Source organism: Phyllobates terribilis, unplaced genomic scaffold, assembly GCF_046119375.1.
Source record: "Phyllobates terribilis strain yellow unplaced genomic scaffold, ASM4611937v1 Scaffold_4__5_contigs__length_816908805, whole genome shotgun sequence".
Lineage (NCBI taxonomy): Eukaryota > Metazoa > Chordata > Amphibia > Anura > Dendrobatidae > Phyllobates > Phyllobates terribilis.
Genome location: NW_027362764.1, coordinates 670240300 through 670262640, shown reverse-complemented (window position 1 = coordinate 670262640; position 22341 = coordinate 670240300). Strand labels below are relative to the sequence as shown.

Below are 22341 nucleotides of genomic sequence, written 5' to 3'. Positions count from 1 at the left end.
TATATATATATATATATATATATATATATATATATATATATATATATATACAGTACAGACCAAAAGTTTGTACACACCTTCTCATTTAAAGATTTTTCTGTATTTTCATGACTATGAAGAGACTTGTTTGGGCTAAAGAACACAATGAATGGACATTAGACCAGTGGAAATCTGTGCTTTGGTCTGATGAGTCCAAATTTGAGATCTTTGGTTCCAACCACCGTGTCTTTGCGCGACGCAGAAAAGGTGAGAGGATGGACTCTACATGCCTGGTTCCCACCGTGAAGCATGGAGGAGGAGGTGTGATGGTGTGGGGGTGCTTTGCTGGTGACACTGCTGGGGATTTATTCAAAATTGAAGGCATACTGAACCAGCATGGCTACCACAGCATCTTGCATGCTATTCCATCCGGTTTGCGTTTAGTTGGACCGTCATTTATTTTTCAACAGGACAATGACCCCAAACACACCTCCAGGCTGTGTAAGGGCTATTTGACCAAGAAGGAGAGTGATGGGGTGCTACACCAGATAACTTGGCCTCCACAGTCACCAGACCTGAACCCAATCGAGATGGTTTGGGGTGAGATGGACCGCAGAGTGAAGGCAAAAGGGCCAACAAGTGCTAAGCATCTCTGGGAACTCCTTCAAGATTGTTGGAAAACCATTTACGGTGACTACCTCTTGAATAGTGTTGAGCCACCCCCGTAGTGTTCGGGTTCGATTCGGTTCGTCGAACACGGGGATGTTCGAGGAACTGTTCGTCAAACTGTTCGTCGAACACCTTAGAACACCGTCGAACACCGTTAAAACCAATGGCAGGCAAACAAAAACACATAGAAACACATAGAAAACACCTGCAAAGGTGTCCAAAAGCTGACAAACTGCTCAGAAGACACTCTCTTTAAAAAAGCCGGCCGGCAAATTCAGCAGCGGCATACACCGGTACCCGACAATTTAGACAAGAAGGAATAGAGCATCACACATAGATTAGATAGATAGAAACATGTCAGTCACACATATAAGAAGCACAGTGACAGTGTTGGTTACTGCACTTGTCATTTAGTGTAAAGGATTTATTAAAAAAAATATTAGTGCTTTCATGCACCGTCTCTTTAAAAAAGCCGGCCGGCAATTCAGCAGCGGTACCCGATAATTTAGAACAGAAAGAATAGAGCTTCACACATAGATTAGATAGATAGAAACATGTCAGTCACATATATAATAAGTACAGTGATAGTGTTGCTTACTGTACTTGTCATTTAGTGTAAAGGATTTATTTAAAAAAATAATAGTGTTTTCATGCACTGTCTCTTTAAAAAAGCCGGCCGGCAATTCAGCAGCGGTACCCGACAATTTAGAACAGAAAGATAGAGCATCACACATAGATTAGATAGATAGAAACATGTCAGTCACATATATATGAAGTACAGTGATAGTGTTGGTTACTGTACTTGTCATTTAGTATTAAAATAAAGGATTTATTATTAAAAAAATTGGCGTGGGGTTCCCCTTAATTTTAGGCTCTAGCGGAGGTTAAGCAGACGGCTGGGGCAGATGTTTGAAGCCTGGGAAGGGGGTAATACCCACGGAGCTTCCCAGGCTACTAATATCAGCCCCCAGCTGAATACATAGCCTTTACTAGCTATAAAAATGGGGGACCCCCCACAAAAAAAATGACGTGGGGTCCCGCCTAATTTAATAGCTAGCAAAGGCTAGGCAGACAGCTGGGGGCTGATATTAATAGCCCAGGAAGGGAGCCATGAATATTGGCCCCCTCCCAGGCTAGAAACACCAGCCGTCAGCCGCCCCAGAAATGGCGCATTCATAGGATGCGCCAATTCTGGCACTTAGCCTCGCTCTTCCACGCTGCCCTGGTGCGGTGGCAGGGGGTAATAGGGTTGGGGTTGATGTCAGCTTATAATGCCAGCTGACATCAAGCCCAGGTTAGTAATGGAGAGGCGTCTATAAGACACCCCCATTACTAACCCCATAGTCAAAGTTAAAAAAAACACAAACACCCAGAATAAAGTCCTTTAATTGAAATAAAGACACAATCCTTTATTGTTCTAAATTAAACCATACTTACCATCACGCCCATTCCAGCTGAAGCCAACGATCTCCTGCAATAAAAGAAAAATAATAAAGCAACCTCATCCTTACCTTTCCATGGTTCCCACGACAGCTTCAGCTCTGCTACATCGAGATGACAGGCTGGACCGCAGCAGAACGCTGCCATCCAGCCTGTCATCCCGCAGACACTGAGAAGCGCAGGCTTGCTTGCGCTGCTCAGCGTCTCTCTGTGACGACATCCAGATGAGCCGAGTTCATGTCCAATGAACTCGGCTCACCTCATGCACGTCACTGACAGCGTGGGAAAATTCTCACGCTGAAGCGCTGATTGCAGGACAATTTTCCCACGCTGTCAGTGACGTGCAGGAGGTGAGCTGAGTTCATTGGACATGAGCTCACCTCATGCACATCACTGACAGCGTGGGAGAATTCTCCTGCACTCAGCACTTCAGCGTGAGAATTTTCCCACGCTGTCAGTGACGTGCATGAGGTGAGCCGAGTTCATTGGACATGACCTCGGCTCATCTGGATGCCGTCACAGCGAGACAGTGAGGAGCGCAAGCATGCCTGCGCTTCTCAGTGTCTGCGGGATGACAGACTGGATGGCAGCGTTCTGCTGCGGTCCAGCCAGTCATCTCGATGTAGCAGAGCTGAAGCTGTCGTGGGAACCATGGAAAGGTAAGGATGAGGTTGGTTTATTATTTTTCTTTTATTGCAGGAGATCGTTGGCTTCAGCTGGAATGGGTGTGATGGTAAGTATGGTTTAATTTAGAACAATAAAGAATTGTGTCTTTATTTCAATTAAAGGACTTTATTCTGGGTGTTGTGTTTTTTTTAAATACTTTACTAGAAATTCATGGCGGTCATGTCTAATACTGGCGTGACCCCATGAATTTTGGGCTTGGGGCCAGCTGATAATACCAAGCTGGCCCTAACCCCTTTATTACCCAGTGAGCCACCGCACCAGGGCCCTGGATGAGTTGGGTACAGCGCCAGAAGATGGCGCTTCTATGAACGCGCCATTTTCCGGGGTGGCTGCGGACTGCAATTTGTAGCGGGGGGGGGCCCAGAAAGCTTGGGCCTCCCTGCGCTGCAGATTCCAGCCCCCAGCTGCCTAGTTGTACCTGGCTGGACACAAAAATAGGGCGAAGCCCCACGTACTTTTTTTTTAATTATTTCATGAAATTCATGAAATAATTAAGAAAAAAAGGGCTTCCCTATATTGTTGTGTCCGGCCAGGTACAAATAGGCAGCTGGTGGTTGGGGGCAGCCCGTTCCTGCCTGCTGTACCTGGCTGGACACAAATATAGTGCGAAGCCCCACTTCAATTTTTTTTAATTATTTCATGAAATTCATGAAATAATTAAGAAAAAAAGGGCTTCCCTATATTGTTGTGTCCGGCCAGGTATAAATAGGCAGCTGGTGGATGGGGGCAGCCCGTTCCTGCCTGCTGTACCTGGCTGGACACAAATATAGTGCGAAGCCCCACTTCAATTTTTTTTAATTATTTCATGAAATTCATGAAATAATTAAGAAAAAAAGGGCTTCCCTATATTGTTGTGTCCGGCCAGGTACAAATAGGCAGCTGGTGGATGGGGGCAGCCCGTTCCTGCCTGCTGTACCTGGCTGGACACAAATATAGTGCGAAGCCCCACTTCAATTTTTTTTAATTATTTCAGGAAATTCATGAAATAATTTAAAAAAAATTGACGTGGGGCTTCGCACTATATTTGTGTCCAGCCAGGTACAGCAGGCAGGAACGGGCTGCCCCCAACCACCAGCTGCCTATTTGTACCTGGCCGGACACAACAATATAGGGAAGCCCTTTTTTTCTTAATTATTTCATGAAATAATTTAAAGAAAATTGACGTGGGGCTTCGCCCTGTTTTTGTGTCCAGCCAGGTACAACTAGGCAGCTGGGGGCTGGAATCCGCAGCACAGGGAGGCCCAAGCTTTCTGGGCCACCCCCGCTGCAAATTGCAGTCCGCAGCCACCCCGGAAAATGGCGCGTTCATAGAAGCGCCATCTTCTGGCGCTGTACCCAACTCATCCAGGGCCCTGATGCGGTGGCTCACTGGGTAATAAAGGGGTTAGGGCCAGCTTGGCATTATCAGCTGGCCCTAAGCCCGAAATTCATGGGGTCACGCCAATATTAGACATGACCACCATGAATTTCTAGTAAAGTATTTTAAAAAAACACAACACCCAGAAAAAAGTCCTTTAATTGAAATAAACACACAATTCTTTATTGTTCTAAATTAAACCATACTTACCATCACGCCCATTCCAGCTGAAGCCAACGATCTCCTGAAATAAAAGAAAAATAATAAAGCAACATCATCCTTACCTTTCCATGGTTCCCATGACAGCTTCAGCTCTGCTACATCGAGATGACAGGCTGGACCGCTGCAGAACGCTGCCATCCAGCCTGTCATCCCGCAGACACTGAGAAGCGCAGGCTTGCTTGCGCTCCACAGTGTCTCTCTGTGAGGGCATCCAGATGAGCCGAGTTAATGTCCAATGAACTCGGCTCACCTCATGCACGTCACTGACAGCGTGGGAAAATTCTCCTGCACTCAGCGCTTTAGCGTGGGAGAATTCTCACACTGAAGCGCTGAGTGCAGGAGAATTCTCCCACGCTGTCAGTGACGTGCAGGAGGTGAGCTGAGTTCATTGGACATGAGCTCACCTTATGCACGTCACTGACAGCGTGGGAAAATTCTCCTGCACTCAGCGCTTCAGCGGGAGAATTTTCCCACGCTGTCAGTGACGTGCATGAGGTGAGCCGAGTTCATTGGACATGAACTCGGCTCATCTGGATGTCGTCACAGAGAGACGCTGAGCAGCGCAAGCAAGCCTGCGCTTCTCAGTGTCTGCGGGATGAGAGGCTGGATGGCAGCGTTCTGCTGCGGTCCAGCCTGTCATCTCAATGTAGCAGAGCTGAAGCTGACGTGGGAACCATGGAAAGGTAAGGATGAGGTTGCTTTATTATTTTTCTTTTATTGCAGGAGACCGTTGGCTTCAGCTGGAATGGGCGTGACGGTAAGTATGGTTTAATTTAGAACAATAAAGGATTGTGTCTTTATTTCAATTAAAGGACTTTATTCTGGGTGTTTGTGCTTTTTTTAACTTTGACTATGGGGTTAGTAATGGGGGTGTCTTATAGACGCCTCTCCATTACTAACCTGGGCTTGATGTCAGCTGGCATTATAAGCTGACATCAACCCCAACCCTATTACCCCCTGCCACCGCACCAGGGCAGCGTGGAAGAGCGAGGCTAAGTGCCAGAATTGGCGCATCCTATGAATGCGCCATTTCTGGGGCGGCTGACGGCTGGTGTTTCTAGCCTGGGAGGGGGCCAATATTCATGGCTCCCTTCCTGGGCTATTAATATCAGCCCCCAGCTGTCTGCCTAGCCTTTGCTAGCTATTAAATTAGGGGGGACCCCACGTCATTTTTTTGGGGGGGTCCCCCATTTTAATAGCTAGTAAAGGCTATGTATTCAGCTGGGGGCTGATATTAGTAGCCTGGGAAGCTCCGTGGGTATTACCCCCTTCCCAGGCTTCAAACATCTGCCCCAGCCGTCTGCTTAACCTCCGCTAGAGCCTAAAATTAAGGGGAACCCCACGCCAATTTTTTTAATAATAAATCCTTTATTTTAATACTAAATGACAAGTACAGTAACCAACACTATCACTGTACTTCATATATATGTGACTGACATGTTTCTATCTATCTAATCTATGTGTGAAGCTCTATTCTGTCTGTTATAAATTGTCGGGTACCGCTGCTGAATTGCCGGCCGGCTTTTTTAAAGAGACGGTGCATGAAAACACTATTATTTTTTTTGATAAATCCTTTACGCTAAATGACAAGTACAGTAAGCAGCACTGTCACTGTACTTCGTATATATGTGGCTGACATGTTTATATCTATCTAATCTATGTGTGAAGCTCTATTCTTTCGGTTCTAAATTGTCGGGTACAGGTGTATGCCGCTGCTGAATTGCCGGCTTTTCATGTTTCACTGTTGGCACTGTTCCCATCGATTTGGGCAATCACTGTAATGCCACAACCACCATGGCTGTGGCATTACAGTGAGTGGCAGACAATCCCTGCATGATTGGTGCTCTAAATAGCGCCAGACATGCAGGACACGCTTTTGGTGCACGAACAGTTATCGAACATAACCTCGAACAGCCGAATTTTTTGCAAATCGTTCGGGTTCGTCGAACAACTCGAACACCGCCCAAAACAGCTCGAATTTGAGATTGGCGAACAGTTCTAGTCGAACACCGCTCATCTCTACTCTTGAAGCTCATCAAGAGAATGCCAAGAGTGTGCAAAGCAGTCATCAAAGCAAAAGGTGGCTACTTTGAAGAACCTAGAATATAAGACATATTTTTAGTTGTTTCACACTTTTTTGTTAAGTATATAATTCCACATGTCTTAATTCATAGTTTTGATTCCTTCAGTGCGAATATACAATTTTCGTAGTCATGAAAATACAGAAAAATCTTTAAATGAGAAGGTGTGTCCAAACTTTTGGTCTGTACTGTACATGATATATCAAAAGAATGCAGCAACACTCCATATGGCCAACATACGTCTTAGCAATGAAAATATTAGATCTAAACTGCTTTGCTCAGCAACAAGCACTTACAAAAAACGAAGGTTTTTAGCGTATAAATTGGCCAATTCATGTGTGCCCATCAACCATGGCAAGGTAACCTTCCCCTGATGGGTAACTACTCTGCCTTCCATGCCACTTTTGGGCTACAAGCTACAACTACACAGACAAATATGTCTTCTTCTGGGCTAAAAACACCTACATTTAAAGGGCAAGCAGTGCTGTTTACACAACACCTGCTGGTTAATGGGAGGAGTGCAGAATCAGGAAAGAGGCAGTTAGACCCCCTTATAGTAATACAAACCAGAGAAACTTGACCAGTACCTCCTAAGGGGGTGTAACTGCCTCTTGCCTGATTCTGCACTCCTTAGATTAACCAGCAGGTGTAGACATTTTTTCAAATTTATGAAATATCACATGGTCATAAATATTCAGTACCTTTGCTCAGGCACTCATATTTAATCCACATGCTGTCTATTTCCTTGTGATCCTCCTTGAGATGGTTCTACTCCTTCATTGGAGTGTTTAATAGAACTTGATATGGAAAGGCACACACCTGTCTATATAAGACCTCACAGCTCACAGTGCATGTCAGACCAAATGAGAATCATGAGCTCAAAGGAACTGCCCAAGGAGCTCAGAGACAGAATTGTGGCAAGGCTCAGATCCGGCCAAGGTTACAAAAGAATTTCTGCATTACTCAAGGTTCCTAAGAGCACAGTGGCCTCTATAATCCTTAAATGGAAGAAGTTTGGAATCACCAGAAGTCTTCCTAGACCTGGCCGTCCAGCCAAACTGAGCAATCGTGGGAGAAGAGCCTTGGTGAGAGAGGTAAAGAAGAACCCCAAGATCACTGTGGCTGAGCTCCAGAGATGCAGTAGGGAGATGGGAGAAAGTTCCAGAAAGTCAACTATCACTGCAGCCCTCCACTAGTTGGGCCTTTATGGCAGAGTGGCCCGATGGAAGCCTCTCCTCAGTGCAAGACATATGAAAGTCCGCATAGAGTTTGCTCAAAATCACATGAAGGACTCCCAGACTCTGAGAAATAAGATTCTCTGGTCTGATGAGACAAAGATAGAACTTTTTGGTTATAATTCTAAGCGGTATGTGTGGAGAAAACCAGGCACTTTTCATCACTTGCCCAATACAATCCCAACAGTGAAACATGGTGGTGGCAGCATCATGCTATGGGGGTGTTTTTCAGCTGCAGGGACAAGACGACTGGTTGCAATTGAAGGAAACATGAATGCGGCCAAGTACAAAGATATCCTGGATTAAAACCTCTTCCAGAGTGCTCTGGACCTCAGACTTGGCCGAAGCTTCACCTTCCAACAAGACAATGACCCTAAGCACACAGCTAAAATAATAAAGGAGTGGCTTCAGAACAACTCTGTGACCATTCTTGACTGGCCCAGCCAGAGCCCTGACCTAAACCCAATTGAGCATCTCTGTAGAGACCTGAAAATGGCTGTCCACCAACTTTCACCATCCAACCTGACGGAACAGGGGAGGATCTGCAAGGAAGAATGGCAGAGTATTCCCAAACCCAGGTGTGAAAAACTTGTTGCATCATTCCCAAGAAGACTTATGGCTGTACTAGCTCAAAAGGGTGCTTCTACTCAATACAGAGCAAAGGATCTGAATACTTATGACCATGTGATATTTCAGTTTTTCTTTTTAGTAAATTTGCAAAAAATTCTACATTTCTGTATTTTTTTCAGTCAAGATGGATGCAGAGTGCACTTTAATGAGAAAAAAAATGAACTTCTTAGAATTTACCAAATGGATGCAATGAAACAAAGAGTGAAAAATTTAAAGGGGTCTGAATACTTTCCGTACCCACTGTATATATAGATAATAGGTAGAGGATAGATAGATATATAGATAAATAGATAGAGGATAGATATAGATATATTTATAGCTAGATAGATAAATAGAATAGAGGAAAGATAGATATGTGATAGATAGATAGATAGATAGATTGATAGATAGATAGATAGATAGATAGATAGATAGATAGATGGATAGATGGATAAATAGATATGTGGATAGATAGATTATGGAAATAGATAGATAGATAGATAGATAGATAGATAGATAGATAGATAGATAGATAGATTATCCTCTTTTACAACTTCTAATATGAGAAGAACGGCCTCCTCTAACAATGTCCTGACTATTTTAGTAATATGGAAATGATACGCTTCGCTCCTCCAGTGTGTTATTGTTCAGGTTTCTTTTTCTTAGACTCTTTGAGAGAGATGGAGCTCAGTTAAAGGTCAGGAATTCAGATAAAGAATAAATGGAGTGAGACTTCTCTTATGCACACACTGTCAGAAGACTCCAGGTATCTTTAATCATAATGAAATGAACTATATCACAGTACCTATTGAAATTAAATAGGACCAAAGTCTGCAGTGAATATAGAGGACATGTAGTGATAAGGATTCCCGTAATTGTAATTTCGTATTTCCATATCCATTACACCACCTTACGCTATTACTTATTTATGAATGGGAGACATAAAATGTAAAAAAATACAAAATAAACCTACCTGTCTCTACTCCAATGCCAATCACCACCATCTGGGCTGACACCTGGATGTGGCACAGAAGGAGCTGTGGGCCGTAAATCACCTCATGCCGGTCGGCATCTATGCACTGCCCAGCTACTATGCCGGATGGCACTGGAGGCATCACTAATGGTCCTGCTGACTGGAATAATGAGCAGGTGGGTGCTCCATTGCAATCCCTGTCATTGTGTCTGTTATTGCATGTTTTTACTGCTCTATTTTTCTGCTAATTTAGCTATTTAAACCCTTGCATTTGACCCTTGGGCTGCCAGACCTTTCTCTTTGCTTCACATCACTGCCTGATCTCCTGGACTATTATTGACTACATTTTTCCCTCGAGTTTGGTCTTACCTGAATCGCTATGTGAGACCCTACCTGCACATAATAAGTGCTGCATGATAACATTATGTAGCCCTTACACATTGAATGCAGGCTGCTAAGTACTTTTTATGTATTTATACAGTTTTAATCCATAAATTACCCCCTACCTGGCTTCCTAAGCAGCTTTCTACATAAAAGTTATAAGTGGCTTAGACAAAAAGCGTGAATAACTCTAATGAAGTGAACTTCAGCAATGGATCAACCAGCCAAACTCAGGATCTTCTAATAATGTAGTCTAAGCAATATTCTTAGTGTTCGCACGGCAAGACCCATCTCTATTAGAGCACCATAGGCCCATGTCTATCACAGAGTGCTATTAGATTATTTTCATAGTCCAAATCTGAGACATACACCATAAAATACAAATTGCTCTCCCAATATGCTTGCACCACTATTATTTTTCCTGATTTATTTTTCAAAAATCAAATGCAATATATATATATATTTATTGAGTTCCACCGTGCTCCATAAATTGCGCTACTTTTGGAATTTATGAGGATCCCCACTGTGGCACCAATCCAAGAGTATTTATGAGGCATACATGTTAAAGACTTAGGGCGCATTTACATTGAAATGTTATTGTGCTCAAGCGTTCTTAATCATTGTGGTTTGTCCTGATGAAGAGGTTGGATTACCTTGAAACGCGTTAATTAACTAAAGCTGCATCTACACTCTTTTTGGTTTCCTATTGTATATTGAATCTCTGGCAGCGCAGCTTTACACCCACCTCAAATTCCAACATTTGCATCCAAGCGTTGTTAATAACACTTGTTCTGCCGATCACCTGATTTACAAGCAAAACGCTCATCTATTGGGTGAAATGATCTCTTGGGCAGCACAAAAGATCACTGTTCTTGACGACGCATTATATAACTCACACTGCCTAAAACCATGGCCGTCTATGTGCACTGAGCGATCTATTACAGATCCATTACAGATCACTCACTGGGCATCGTTTACAGCGGTCTGCCTGTGTAACCAAGTAAAGCAAATCCCGGCACGCGCGTGTTGGTGGTTAATTAATTTATTCCACAAATCCATTCAAAACGTTTTAGCCTGTCCAAGGCTTTTGTCAATTGTGGGTGAACACATACAATTGAAACATATATACAGTAGACACATTCATGAAAATGACATAATCCTCATTAACATAAGGAGGATAATTAATAAATAATATCTTAAAAACATATGCAAAAAGAAAAACAAAAAGAACTAAATATATACATACATACATAAATGCAAACAATTGAATTCATATACAAAAATTATTATTCCAAATTCATACATAACTTCATAAATCTCAAGATATCAATTCCATTTAATTATTCTCATATATATTTGTAATTATACAAAGAGTTTTGTATAAAAAATTATAAAAAGTCATTAATGTTTCTGGTGGCCCCTCCCATACGCAAAAAATGTCGTCTATGAACCTACTGTAAGCCATGTTTTAGCATGTGTTTTAAATAAAGTATGTTCATAGATGTAATGTTTTTCAAAAAATGTCATATCAAGTAATAGAGCAAATAGACATTCCTAGAAGGGGAGGCAGTATTAAAAAATATTATTTTACGCAGAGAAGATTTTTGGATTTTTACTTTGGGTACTTTATTTCCAAATGGTTTGAATAGAGAGTATGATGTCAGTGGTATTATGTGATTGGGATTAAGAATATTCATATTTAAATCCTGTCCTTTTATTTTAGACATTACAGACATGATGAGTAAACCCATTCTTTCGAATCATACATCATGGGAGCAAGTACACTCTATATTGTATTATATGAATATATATTAAAACATTTTTATAATAAGATCTAAAATAAAAATAAGATTCCTCCTCTTTTTCTCCCTTTTTCCCCTTTTCTCCTTTTTATGATTGATCTCCACATTATTAATAGAATAGAATTAGATATATATTAATAGTAAAAAGTGGATTCTTCGGAAAATTGAGTGAAGTTTAACATGAAATGATAGAAAAAGGATATAATGGAACACAATGGACGTTTCTTCACTTTGTAGCCTGTGTGTCTGCAGCAATGCGGTAATTTTAAAACACCTTGGACGGACATGATGACTACAGTGTTCTTTTGGATTGAATAAATTGGATAACAATTCATTATAATTCTTGTGGATTGTAACATAATTGTAGAAAGAGGATTTAGATTAACGATGCATGTTTTTTGTAGGAGATTATTTGTATATATAAATATAATGAGCAGTAAAAAATCCAAAAGTAATTAAAATATTAAATAAATTACAAAAAAATCTTTGTATAATTACAAATATGTACAGTGCAGACCAAAAGTTTGGACACACCTTCTCATTTAAAGATTTTTCTGTATTTTCATGATTATGGAAATTGTACATTCACACTGAAGGCATCAAAACTATGAATTAACACATGTGGAATTATATACTTAACAAAAAAGTGTGAAACAACTGAAAATATGTCTTATATTCTAGTTTCTTCAAAGCAGCCACCTTTTGCTTTGATAACTGCTTTGCACACTCTTGGCATTCTCTTGATGAGCTTCAAGAGGCAGTCACCGGAAATGGTCTTCCAACAATCTTTAAGGAGTTCCCTGAGATGCTTAGCACTTGTTGGCCCTTTTTCCTTCACTCTGCGGTCCAGCTCACCCCAAACCATCTCGATTGGGTTCAGCTCTGGTGACTGTGGAGGCCAGGTCATCAGGCGTAGCACCCCTTCACTCTCCTTCTTGGTCAAATAGCCCTTACACAGCCTGGAGGTGTGTTTGAGGTCACTGACCTGTTGAAAAATAAATGATGGTCCAACTAAACGCAAACCGGATGGAATAGCATGCCGCTGCAAGATGCTGTGGTAGCCATGCTGGTTCAGTATGCCTTCAGTTTTGAATGAATCCCCAACAGTGTCACCAGCAAAGCACCCCCACACCATCACACCTCCTCCTCCATGCTTCACGGTGGGAACCAGGCATGTAGAGTCCATCCGTTCACCTTTTCTGCGTCGCACAAAGACATGGTGGTTGGAACCAAAGATCTCAAGCTTGGACTCATCAGACCAAAGCACAGATTTTCACTGGTCTAATGTCCATTCCTTGTGTTCTTTAGCCCAAACAAGTCTCTTCTGCTTGTTGCTTGCTCTTAGCAGTGGTTTCCTTGCAGCTGTTTTACCATGAAGGCCTGCTGCACAAAGTCTCCTCTTAACAGCTGTTGAAGAGATGTCTCTGCTGTTAGAACTGTGTGGCATTGACCTGGTCTCTAATCTGAGCTGTTGATAACCTGAGGCTGGTGACTCGGATAAACTTATCCTCAGAAGCAGAGGTGACTCTTGGTCTTCCTTTCCTGGGGCGGTCCTCATGTGAGCCAGTTTCTTTGTAGCGCTTGATGGTTTTTGCAACTGCACTTGGGGGCACTTTCAAAGTTTTCCCAATTTTTAGCACTGACTGACCTTCATTTCTTAAAGTAATGATGGCCACTCGTTTTTCTTTACTTAGCTGCTTTTTTCTTGCCAAAATACAAATTCTAACAGTCTATTCAGTAGGACTATCAGCTGTGTATCCATCTGACTTCTGCACAACAAAACTGATGGTCCCAACCCCATTTATAAGGCAAGAAATCGCACTTATTAAACCTGACAGGGCACACCTGTGAAGTGAAAACCATTTCCGGTGACTACCTCTTGAATCTCATCAAGAGAATGCCAAGAGTGTGCAAAGCAGTCATCAAAGCAAAAGGTGGCTACTTTGAAGAACCTAGAATATAAGACATATTTTCAGTTGTTTCACACTTTTTTGTTAAGTATATAATTCCACATGTGTTAATTCATAGTTTTGATGCCTTCAGTGTGAATGTACAATTTTCAGAATCATGGAAATACAGAAAAATCTTTAAATGAGAACGTGTGTCCAAACTTTTGGTCTGTACTGTATATGAGAATAATTAAATGGAATTAATATCTTGAGATTTATGAATCTATGTATGAATTTGGAATAATAATTTTTGGATATGAATTCACCTGTTTTTATTTATGTATGTATTTTGTTATTTTTGTTTTTCTTTTTGCATTTTTTTTAAAGATATTGTTTATTAATTCTCCTCCTTATGTTAATGAGGATTATGCATTTCTGTGGATGTCTCTATATATGTTTCAATTGTATTTGTTCACCCACAATTGACAAAAGGCTTGGACAGGCTGAAACGTTTTGAATGGATTTGTGGAATAAATTAATTTACCACCAACACGCGCGTGCCAGGATTTGCTTTACTTGGAACATTATTTCTCCACATGCACCACCTCAGCAGCGGAGTGCCGACAATATCTTTAAAATATTGCTTATGTAACCAGGCTATTAAGTGACCGCCGATTAGTAAATGTTTACTACTCGACAGTCATTTAGTGCCCTTTATTGTTCTGCGTAAATGGACCCTTGAATGATTTCAGGTAGGCAGTAGGGAGCACTAAAATTTTCTAGCTTGCGCAAGTTGCACATAGTATGTCCGCCCCTAGGAGGAGAACTTCCTTGAAGACTTAGTTGCATTTACAACCAAAAAAGTTTCTCAATAGGTTATCTCTGCTCACAAAATATTGACAAGCTGATATTATGACAGGCAAGAACTTTGAGACTCAAGCTGTCTATAAATGTTTTTTTTCTTCCTTTTGAAAGAGACTCTTGTTTGGCTGATATGAGCTAACTTTATTTTCACTTGAGGACAAATAACTTTTTTTTCCATTGAAACACTGGTTGTAAATAAGTTTTCATACCATACTGCATTTGTTTAATGAATGCCATTACCCCTAATCTTATGCTTTATGTAAGGCATCTCTTACAGTGAACCAGTACCCTGCTCTGCACTGATGAGAAGCAAACATCCCAAAAAGGCTTTTGTAAATGGTTCTTTATTCTTTTTGAAAGATTCTCTTGTTTGGCTGACATGAGTTGACTTTATTCCTCCTGGAGGATTGGTAACTATGAGTTGACTTTATTCCTCCTGGAGGATTGGTAACTATGAGTTGACTTTATTCCTCCTGGAGGATTGGTAACTTACATCATTTTTGCCTTTGAAGAACTAGTTGTAAATAAATTTCCATACTATACTACGTTTCTTTAATAATTACAAGTACCCCTAATCCCATACTCAATCTAAGGAATCTCATCCAGTGAACCAGTAATCTGTACTGTACTGATGAGAAGCAAGAATCCTGAAACAGCTTCTGTAAATGGTTCTTTCTTCCTTTTGAGAAAGACTGTCATGTGGCTGATATGAGCTGACTTTATTCCTCCAGGAGGATAAGCAACTTAAATACTTTTTTTCCTTGAAAGCAAGGCTTGTAAATAAGTTTCCATACTACGTCTCTTTAATGAAAGCCAGTAACTTTCCCCCCATACTGTATATAAAGCAGCTCATCCAGTGAACCAGTATCCTTCTCTGCACTGATGAGAAGCAAGAATCCTGAAACAGCTTCTGTAAATGGCTCTTTCTTCCTTTTGAAAAAGACTCTCATTTGGCTGATATGAGTTGACTTTATTCCTCCAGGAGGATAAGCAACTTAAATACTTTTTTTCCTTGAAAGCAAGGGTTGTAAATAAGTTTCCATACTATGTCTCTTCAATGAAATCTAGTAACCTTCCCCCCATACTGTATCGCATTCAGTGAACCAGTATCCTGCTTTGCACTGATGAGAAGCAAGAATCCTGAAACAGCTGCTGTAAATGGTTCTTTCTTCCTTTTGGCGGAGTTTCCTATTTGGCTGGTATGAGATGGCTTTCTTCCATCTGGAGCAGAGCTTATTTGCATAGGTTTTGCTATGCAGCATTGCCAATAAATAAGTCTCCATGAAGCTGCTTCTCTCTCATGAGTGCCAGTATTCAACTTGAGCTGGACTAGCAGGCAAGGAATGTACTGTATATAAAAAAAAGGCGGCCTTCATCCTTAGAAAAAAGGGGTTGATAGATATCTAGTCAGTGCATAGTGTCTATCAAACACGTGGCTACTCAATACTATTAGGTATGACAGGAGAAACAGAGTCTTAAATGGCATAAAACAGATTTTTTTATTCAATGTAGTTAAAATATAGTCCACAAAGGTGGTATTACAGTATAAGTTATTTAACACAGTACATGGTGAGATACAATCTATATAAAAGTGACATAACCCCAGCTGACTAACACAAAGTGTGAGCCCTGATAAATATATGGCACTTGCGGCAAACCACCACAAAATACTATCCGCATCTGTGTGCAGATGAAGCGAAATAAAGTTCATTTCAGGGTTCCGCTTACTAGCCAATTGCACAGGGAAGCCAGGAGGGAAGAACAGGCAGACTGAGGAAAAAGTAAGATCAAATCGCCATCTGGCCAAGAAGAGACCTCGACGCGCATTTCGATGCTGTTGATGTAGGCTTTCTCAAGAGGCATGATGTCGGGTGAGTAGAGGACCTTTTTAAATGCCTCCCCTCATGATCACGTGATCGCAATATCGGTCACGTGACCGGAAGTTCCCATGCGACCGATGTTCTATGGCGCAAGCACCGGGTCCTGAGGCCTGTCAGTGCGGGCAATGGCCGTCACCTCGCAGCGCATCCCCGGAAACACACCCGGTGCGCATGCGCGCCGCATCATAGGTCGCAAAACAGCATAATAGCAAAAATCACAAGGTGAACACATAAAGGAGGGAGAAGGAAGGAAAAGAAAGGAAGTGAAGCATTCCACATTGCAGCATAATGTACTTGTATTGAGCACTAGTGTGTAACAACAGAAATATAATATAATAAGTATGCATAAAACAGTTAAAAAATGCACGTAATCTGTTCCATGTATTCAATGATGTAAGTTGCCACAAAGGATAAGATGTAGTCCCACTTCCAAACTAAATAAAGGGAATAATAGGGAAAAAGAGAAAAATCTGAATAATAATAAAGAAAGATAATTAAAAACATAATTAAAACTTGATGCCAGGGTTAGATGTATGAGGCACAGACCGGAGAAATTTTAAACAGACGAGACACATATCATAAGAAGGAGGCGAAACTAAGTGCCTCATTTAGACCCCGAGGAAACATAGTGTCCAAGTACATGATACATTTTGTTTCCTTTTGGGCAAGAATTTTGCCCCAGTTACCACCACGGGATCCCAGATGTAAGATATCAATCCCACGCAACTTCAAAGATTTAGGATCACAATTATGTTTGCGTTGGAAATGACGTGGGAGAGTTCTTAGCTCCCGTGGGTCGGCCACCGTCCTGGCTGCACCAATTTCGCACACATGCTCCCGTATCCTCACTCTGAGCTCCCTGGTAGTCAGGCCAATGTAAATCAAATTACAGGCACAGGTCGCATAATAAACTACATGAGTTGACCCGCAAGAAATATAGTTTCGGATATAGTATTCTCACTGCGAGGTGACGGCTGTTGCCCGCACTGACAGGCCTCAGGACCCGGCGCATGCGCCATAGAACATCGGTCGCATGGGAACGTCCGGTCACGTGACCGATATTGCGATCACGTGATCATGAGGGGAGGCATTTAAAAAGGTCCTCTACTCACCCGGCATCATGCCTCTTGAGAAAGCCTACATCAACAGCGGCGAAACACGCGTCGAGATCTCTTCTTGGCCAGATGGCGATTTGATCTTACTTTTTCCTCAGTCTGCCTGTTCTTCCCTCCTGGCTTCCCTGTGCAATTGGCCGGTAAGCGGAACCCTGAAGTGAACTTTATTTCACTTCATCTGCACACAGATGCGGATAGTATTTTGTGGTGGCTTGCCGCAAGTGCCATATATTTATCAGGGCTCACACTTTGTGTTAGTCAGCTGGGGTAATGTCACTTTTATATAGATTGTATCTCACCATGTACTGTGTTAAATAACTTATACTGTGATACCACCTTTGTGGACTATATTTTAACTACATTGAATAAAGAAATCTGTTTTATGCCATTTAAGACTCTGTTTCTCCTGTCATACATAATAGTATTGAGTAGGCACGTGTTTGATAGACACTATGCACTGACTAGATATCTATCAGCCCCTTTTTTCTAAGGATGAAGGCCGCCTTTTGTTTATTGACTAATCTCTGTATCATTACAGTTTGTTTTAGGCCTATGATGGACTTTAGAGTGCGGGATAACTCCTGGCTCGTTCAACTCAATGAAATTTCGAACAGTACTGGCGTAAATACACAGGTTATTGACTCAGGACTACAGGAAAATATTGTTAAGATGAAGGCAATTTTAAAGCGGAGAACGAGAATTTGGTGGAACCATGCCTTCATGTGTAAATACATTGAGGGAGAGCTGATTCCTAGAGGCCTCAGGGTCCAGATATTTCCGTCTTTTACGATTGAGGAGGAAACGTTTAAAAACAGCTGGGAGTCCCTGGCTAATAACTGCTCTCAGGGCTTCCTAAAGCTATTGAAGGAACATAACGAAACCTCCTTAAAAGGAATGGAGACGGAACTGGAATCCCTGCAGACCCTAATGCAAAAGGACTTATCACCAGAGGAACTGAGGCGGCTGAATGAGGACATTGATCTAGAATCACAGAAATGGGTTAAAGAAATTTGTACAAACAAATCTAAGAAATTTGCACGTGATGTCAAAGACAAACAATTGGGCTGTACATATAAATGGAGGTCCCAACAGAATTGTGGAAAGCAGAAGGCTAGGAATACTCCCTCCCATTCTAGGTCCTCATCAGCCGCCTCCTCCATCTCGGTGGACGAGAGAAATCCAGGAGAAAGTTCTACACCTGGTTCTCTTCCTAATTCTCTGGGTATCTCAGGCATCCAGACGAGACCCAGCAACTGAAGGAGGCGACACGTACCCTTTCAGGTTGGTGACTCTAGGGGGGGACTTCGCATCGTCAATCTGTCCACACATACTGTAACTAGGGCAAAGGTGGAGGTTCTTGAGTTGGGTCTATCTTTTGCACCTACGAATGCATTTAACTACTTTACTGCACTCAAGGACCTCCACCTCTTTGCTCGCAAATTGATTTTGAAAAAATTGCATTCCAGGCCAGGTGGTGATGGTGACCCGGTGGCGATGGCAGAGAGGGAGGCAGTACAAGTTCTCGAAGAATTGCTTTTGGAGCAGGAACCCTCACAAAGAGGTGGGTCATTAAAGACAGTGGTACCTGGATCTACAAGGTTCCCTCCCTTGTCAATCAGTCCGGCAGTAGAAATCTTCGTGCGGTTGGTAACAGAGGATTTACAACGTCTGCCTACCCGCAGAAGATTTGATAACCTTGCACACTCACAACAGCAAGCTATTTGCCAACTCCAAGCATTGACGGATGTAGTTATCAAACCGGCTGACAAGGGTGGGAACATTGTTATCTGGCCATGCTCCAAATATGAAAAAGAGGCATTGAAACAACTACGAGATACCAATACCTACTCCAAATTACCATCTAATCCTACGGCCTCCTTCTCTTCCACACTCCAGGGTATCCTGGCCCGGGCCTGTGACAAACATATCATTGACAAAAAAACGGTGGAGGCATTGACGGTGCGTTCTCCCCGTACAGCTACATTTTACCTTCTTCCCAAAATCCACAAGGACCCACTGTGCCCTCCGGGACGTCCGATTGTGTCGGGTATAGGAGGCCTCAACGGCCCAATATGTACTTATATTGATAATTACCTTCGCCCACTAGTGGAAACTCTACCCTCCTATATCAAAGACACATCTGTGGTCCTTAGACGGGTTGATGGAGTCCTTGTGGATAATCAGACCCTTATGGTCACGGCTGATGTAGAGAGCCTGTATACCTGTATCAAACATGAACTTGGTCTGGGAGCAGTACGTCTCTTCCTCCGGGGGTCAGACCTGGATGGCCCCTCCTGTGATTTTTTGTTAGAACTCCTTCACTTTGTCCTGCACCACAATTATTTTCTTTTTTAGGATGCAGTTTATCTGCAGAAGCGCGGCACGGCCATGGGCGCAACCTGTGCGCCTTCGTATGCCAACCTCTTCCTGGGAGCTTGGGAGAGGAGATTTTTGGCGATGGGTGCGTGCGGGGCACCGACATGGTCGTGACGTGGCTGAGATATATAGACGACATCTTTTTCTTGTGGCAGGGCTCAGTGGAGGAACTCAAGGAGTTTATGGGCAGGTTGAATCAGAATGAATGGGGGATCAAACTAACATATATCTACCATCCACACAAAATGCCATTTCTGGACATTAGCCTGGCTATTGATGAGGTTGGTCACATCCAGACGGATGTATTTCGCAAGCTCACAGCGACTAATTCCCTCATTCATGCTTCATCTGCCCATCATTCTTCAACCATTGGCGCTGTCCCGGTCGGACAATTCTTGAGGATGAGACAGATTTGCTCGTCTGACTCTCAATTTGAGATACAGGCAGCAGATCTTACCAAACGCTTCCAAGACCGAGGATACAGTAACAGGTGCATCGGCCGTGGCTATAGAAGGGCAAGGGGAACGTCTCGTAATCATCTATTATATTTAACCCGTGCTGATAGGAAGAAGGATTTGGGGAGGATCCGCTACATCTCTACCTTCAACCATGAGTGGGAGGAGATGCGGCGGATCCTCTCCAAACATTGGTATATTCTCGGTGCGGAGCCCTCCCTACGAGAAGCTGTGGGTAATTATCCACTTATGACTCCCAGGAAAGCTAACAACTTGGGAGACATACTGACACGTAGTCACTACATCCCCCCACATACCAACCCATTTGGATTTCGAGGACCCAGGACGGGTTTCTTTCCATGCGGCCACTGTCTGGCATGCGCTAATGCCGTGCGCACAGTCTCCTTTACCTCCTCTGATGGCTCACGAGAATACCATGTCCGCAAGTATATTTCTTGCGGGTCAACTCATGTAGTTTATTATGCGACCTGTGCCTGTAATTTGATTTACATTGGCCTGACTACCAGGGAGCTCAGAGTGAGGATATGCGAGCATGTGCGCGACATTGGTGCAGCTAGGACGGTGGCCGACCCACGGGAGCTAAGAACTCTCCCACGTCATTTCTAGTGTTGAGCCACCCCCGTAGTGTTCGAGTTCGGTTCGGTTCGTCGAACACCCATGTGTTCGCCGAACTGTTCGTCGAACTGTTCGTCGAACACCTTCGAACACCGTTAAAACCAATGGCAGGCAAACAAAAACACATAGAAACACATAGAAAACACCTTCAAAGGTGTCCAAAAGCTGACAAACTGCTCAGAAGACACAACTAACACATGGAAAAGTGACAAGTACATATAGTCATGCGAAAAGAAAAGAGGTGGAGGAGTAAAAGGAGGGGGAGACACAGATATAGGCATGTCATGCCCTTCTAAAATCCAAAAAGTGAGAAGCCGACACGTTCAGTCCGCTCCTGCCCGTGCCACCTCCGTGTCGCCGGGTTTGTGCCAGAGCCGCGGTGAACCCTGACGGCCAGCCCCCCTCTCCCAATACTGGTGCCTGTCCGCTGGTGGGTCGAGCGAGCCCCCCTGTGGTGGAGGCAGCTCTAAGCTTTTTAATTTAAATTGTCTCTCTAATTTGAATGAATACACTTTAAATACATTTACAAGGATCTATTGGAGGGCAAGTCTCATGCCAGCAGCCGCGTAATTCCAGCTCCAGTAGCGTCCACTAAAGCTGCTGCAGTTAAAAAGCTTTTATAAGGATCGAGCTCGGCTGTCCACCGCAAGGCATCCTACTGCCAGTCCCAGCCCCTATGCCTTGGGGTGCCTCCTGATGCTCTTAAATGAGTATCCCGTGGTCCCGAAGCATTTCCTTTGAAAAAATTAAGTGTCCAAACTACAGGTGGTGTAGCTTGCTTAACAGCCGGGATAATCCGCTGACTAGCAGACACTGCTACTAGGCACAAAGTATTTCCTGGGCTAGATGCAGTTAAAAATTTGTAATTAGATACTCTCGTTGGATGCTGAGAAAGCATTCCATAGAGTCTCCTGGCACGCCATATATGATTCTCTTAAAATGCTTGGGGTAGGGGTCTAGGGGACCCTTTTATAGCCAAAATCACGGCCCTGTATCGCAATACGTCACCTAGGCTGAAGATAAATGGAACTGTAGCACCCTGAGGGCTCGGTTGCTACAGAGGTATTGCACCTCACCCAGAGGTGTGATATCTCACTCTCAGGTAAGGATGTAGTGTGGATCAGGACCCGACACCTGCATGCATTACACCACATTGCCGTGGGGCAGGGCGACCAATATGCCCCTGAGATGGGCACGACAGTCCCTGTCCCTGGCTGGAGTGGGGGGAGGGAACACTGAGGAAGGGGAACCCTGTAGTGCAGGAGCAGGGAGGAAGCAGTTCCTGGGTGCATTGAGAAGGGAGTATAAAAGGTGGGCACCATCTTAGTTCAGTGCAGAGAAGTCTGAGCAGAAGTGGCAGGGAGCAGGGGCTCTGCATGCGCTCTGCTCCGGAGGCAGGCCTAGTAACAGAGGCCCAGGCCTGGAAGAGGGAGAAGGAAGGAAGAGGAGCGGAGAAGGCTCCAGGAACGAGGAATGAAGGGATCCCAGGGGTGCGGACGGGCGAGTCGCCACCGCACGCCCGAATCCACCTGCGTGGAGGGGTGAGGCCAAAGGGGGAGACCGGTCCCCGAAACTAGTGGAGGCAGGAAACGACCCTCAGCTAGAAACAGGAGGCTGTTACATTTTATGTGGTGCAGCCCCTCGCTACACCCGCTAGGAAGGCACCACATAGGGTCAGGGAAACTGGCGCC

At 43.3% G+C, this 22341-nt stretch overlaps 1 protein-coding gene across 4 annotated transcripts in view; it reads right to left on the bottom strand.

Annotated features, from left to right (window-relative positions):
* RALYL (RALY RNA binding protein like) overlaps nt 1-22341 on the bottom strand; it is an 897462-nt gene that overhangs the window by 625176 nt on the left and 249945 nt on the right. The gene's annotated exons all lie outside the window — the stretch shown is intronic.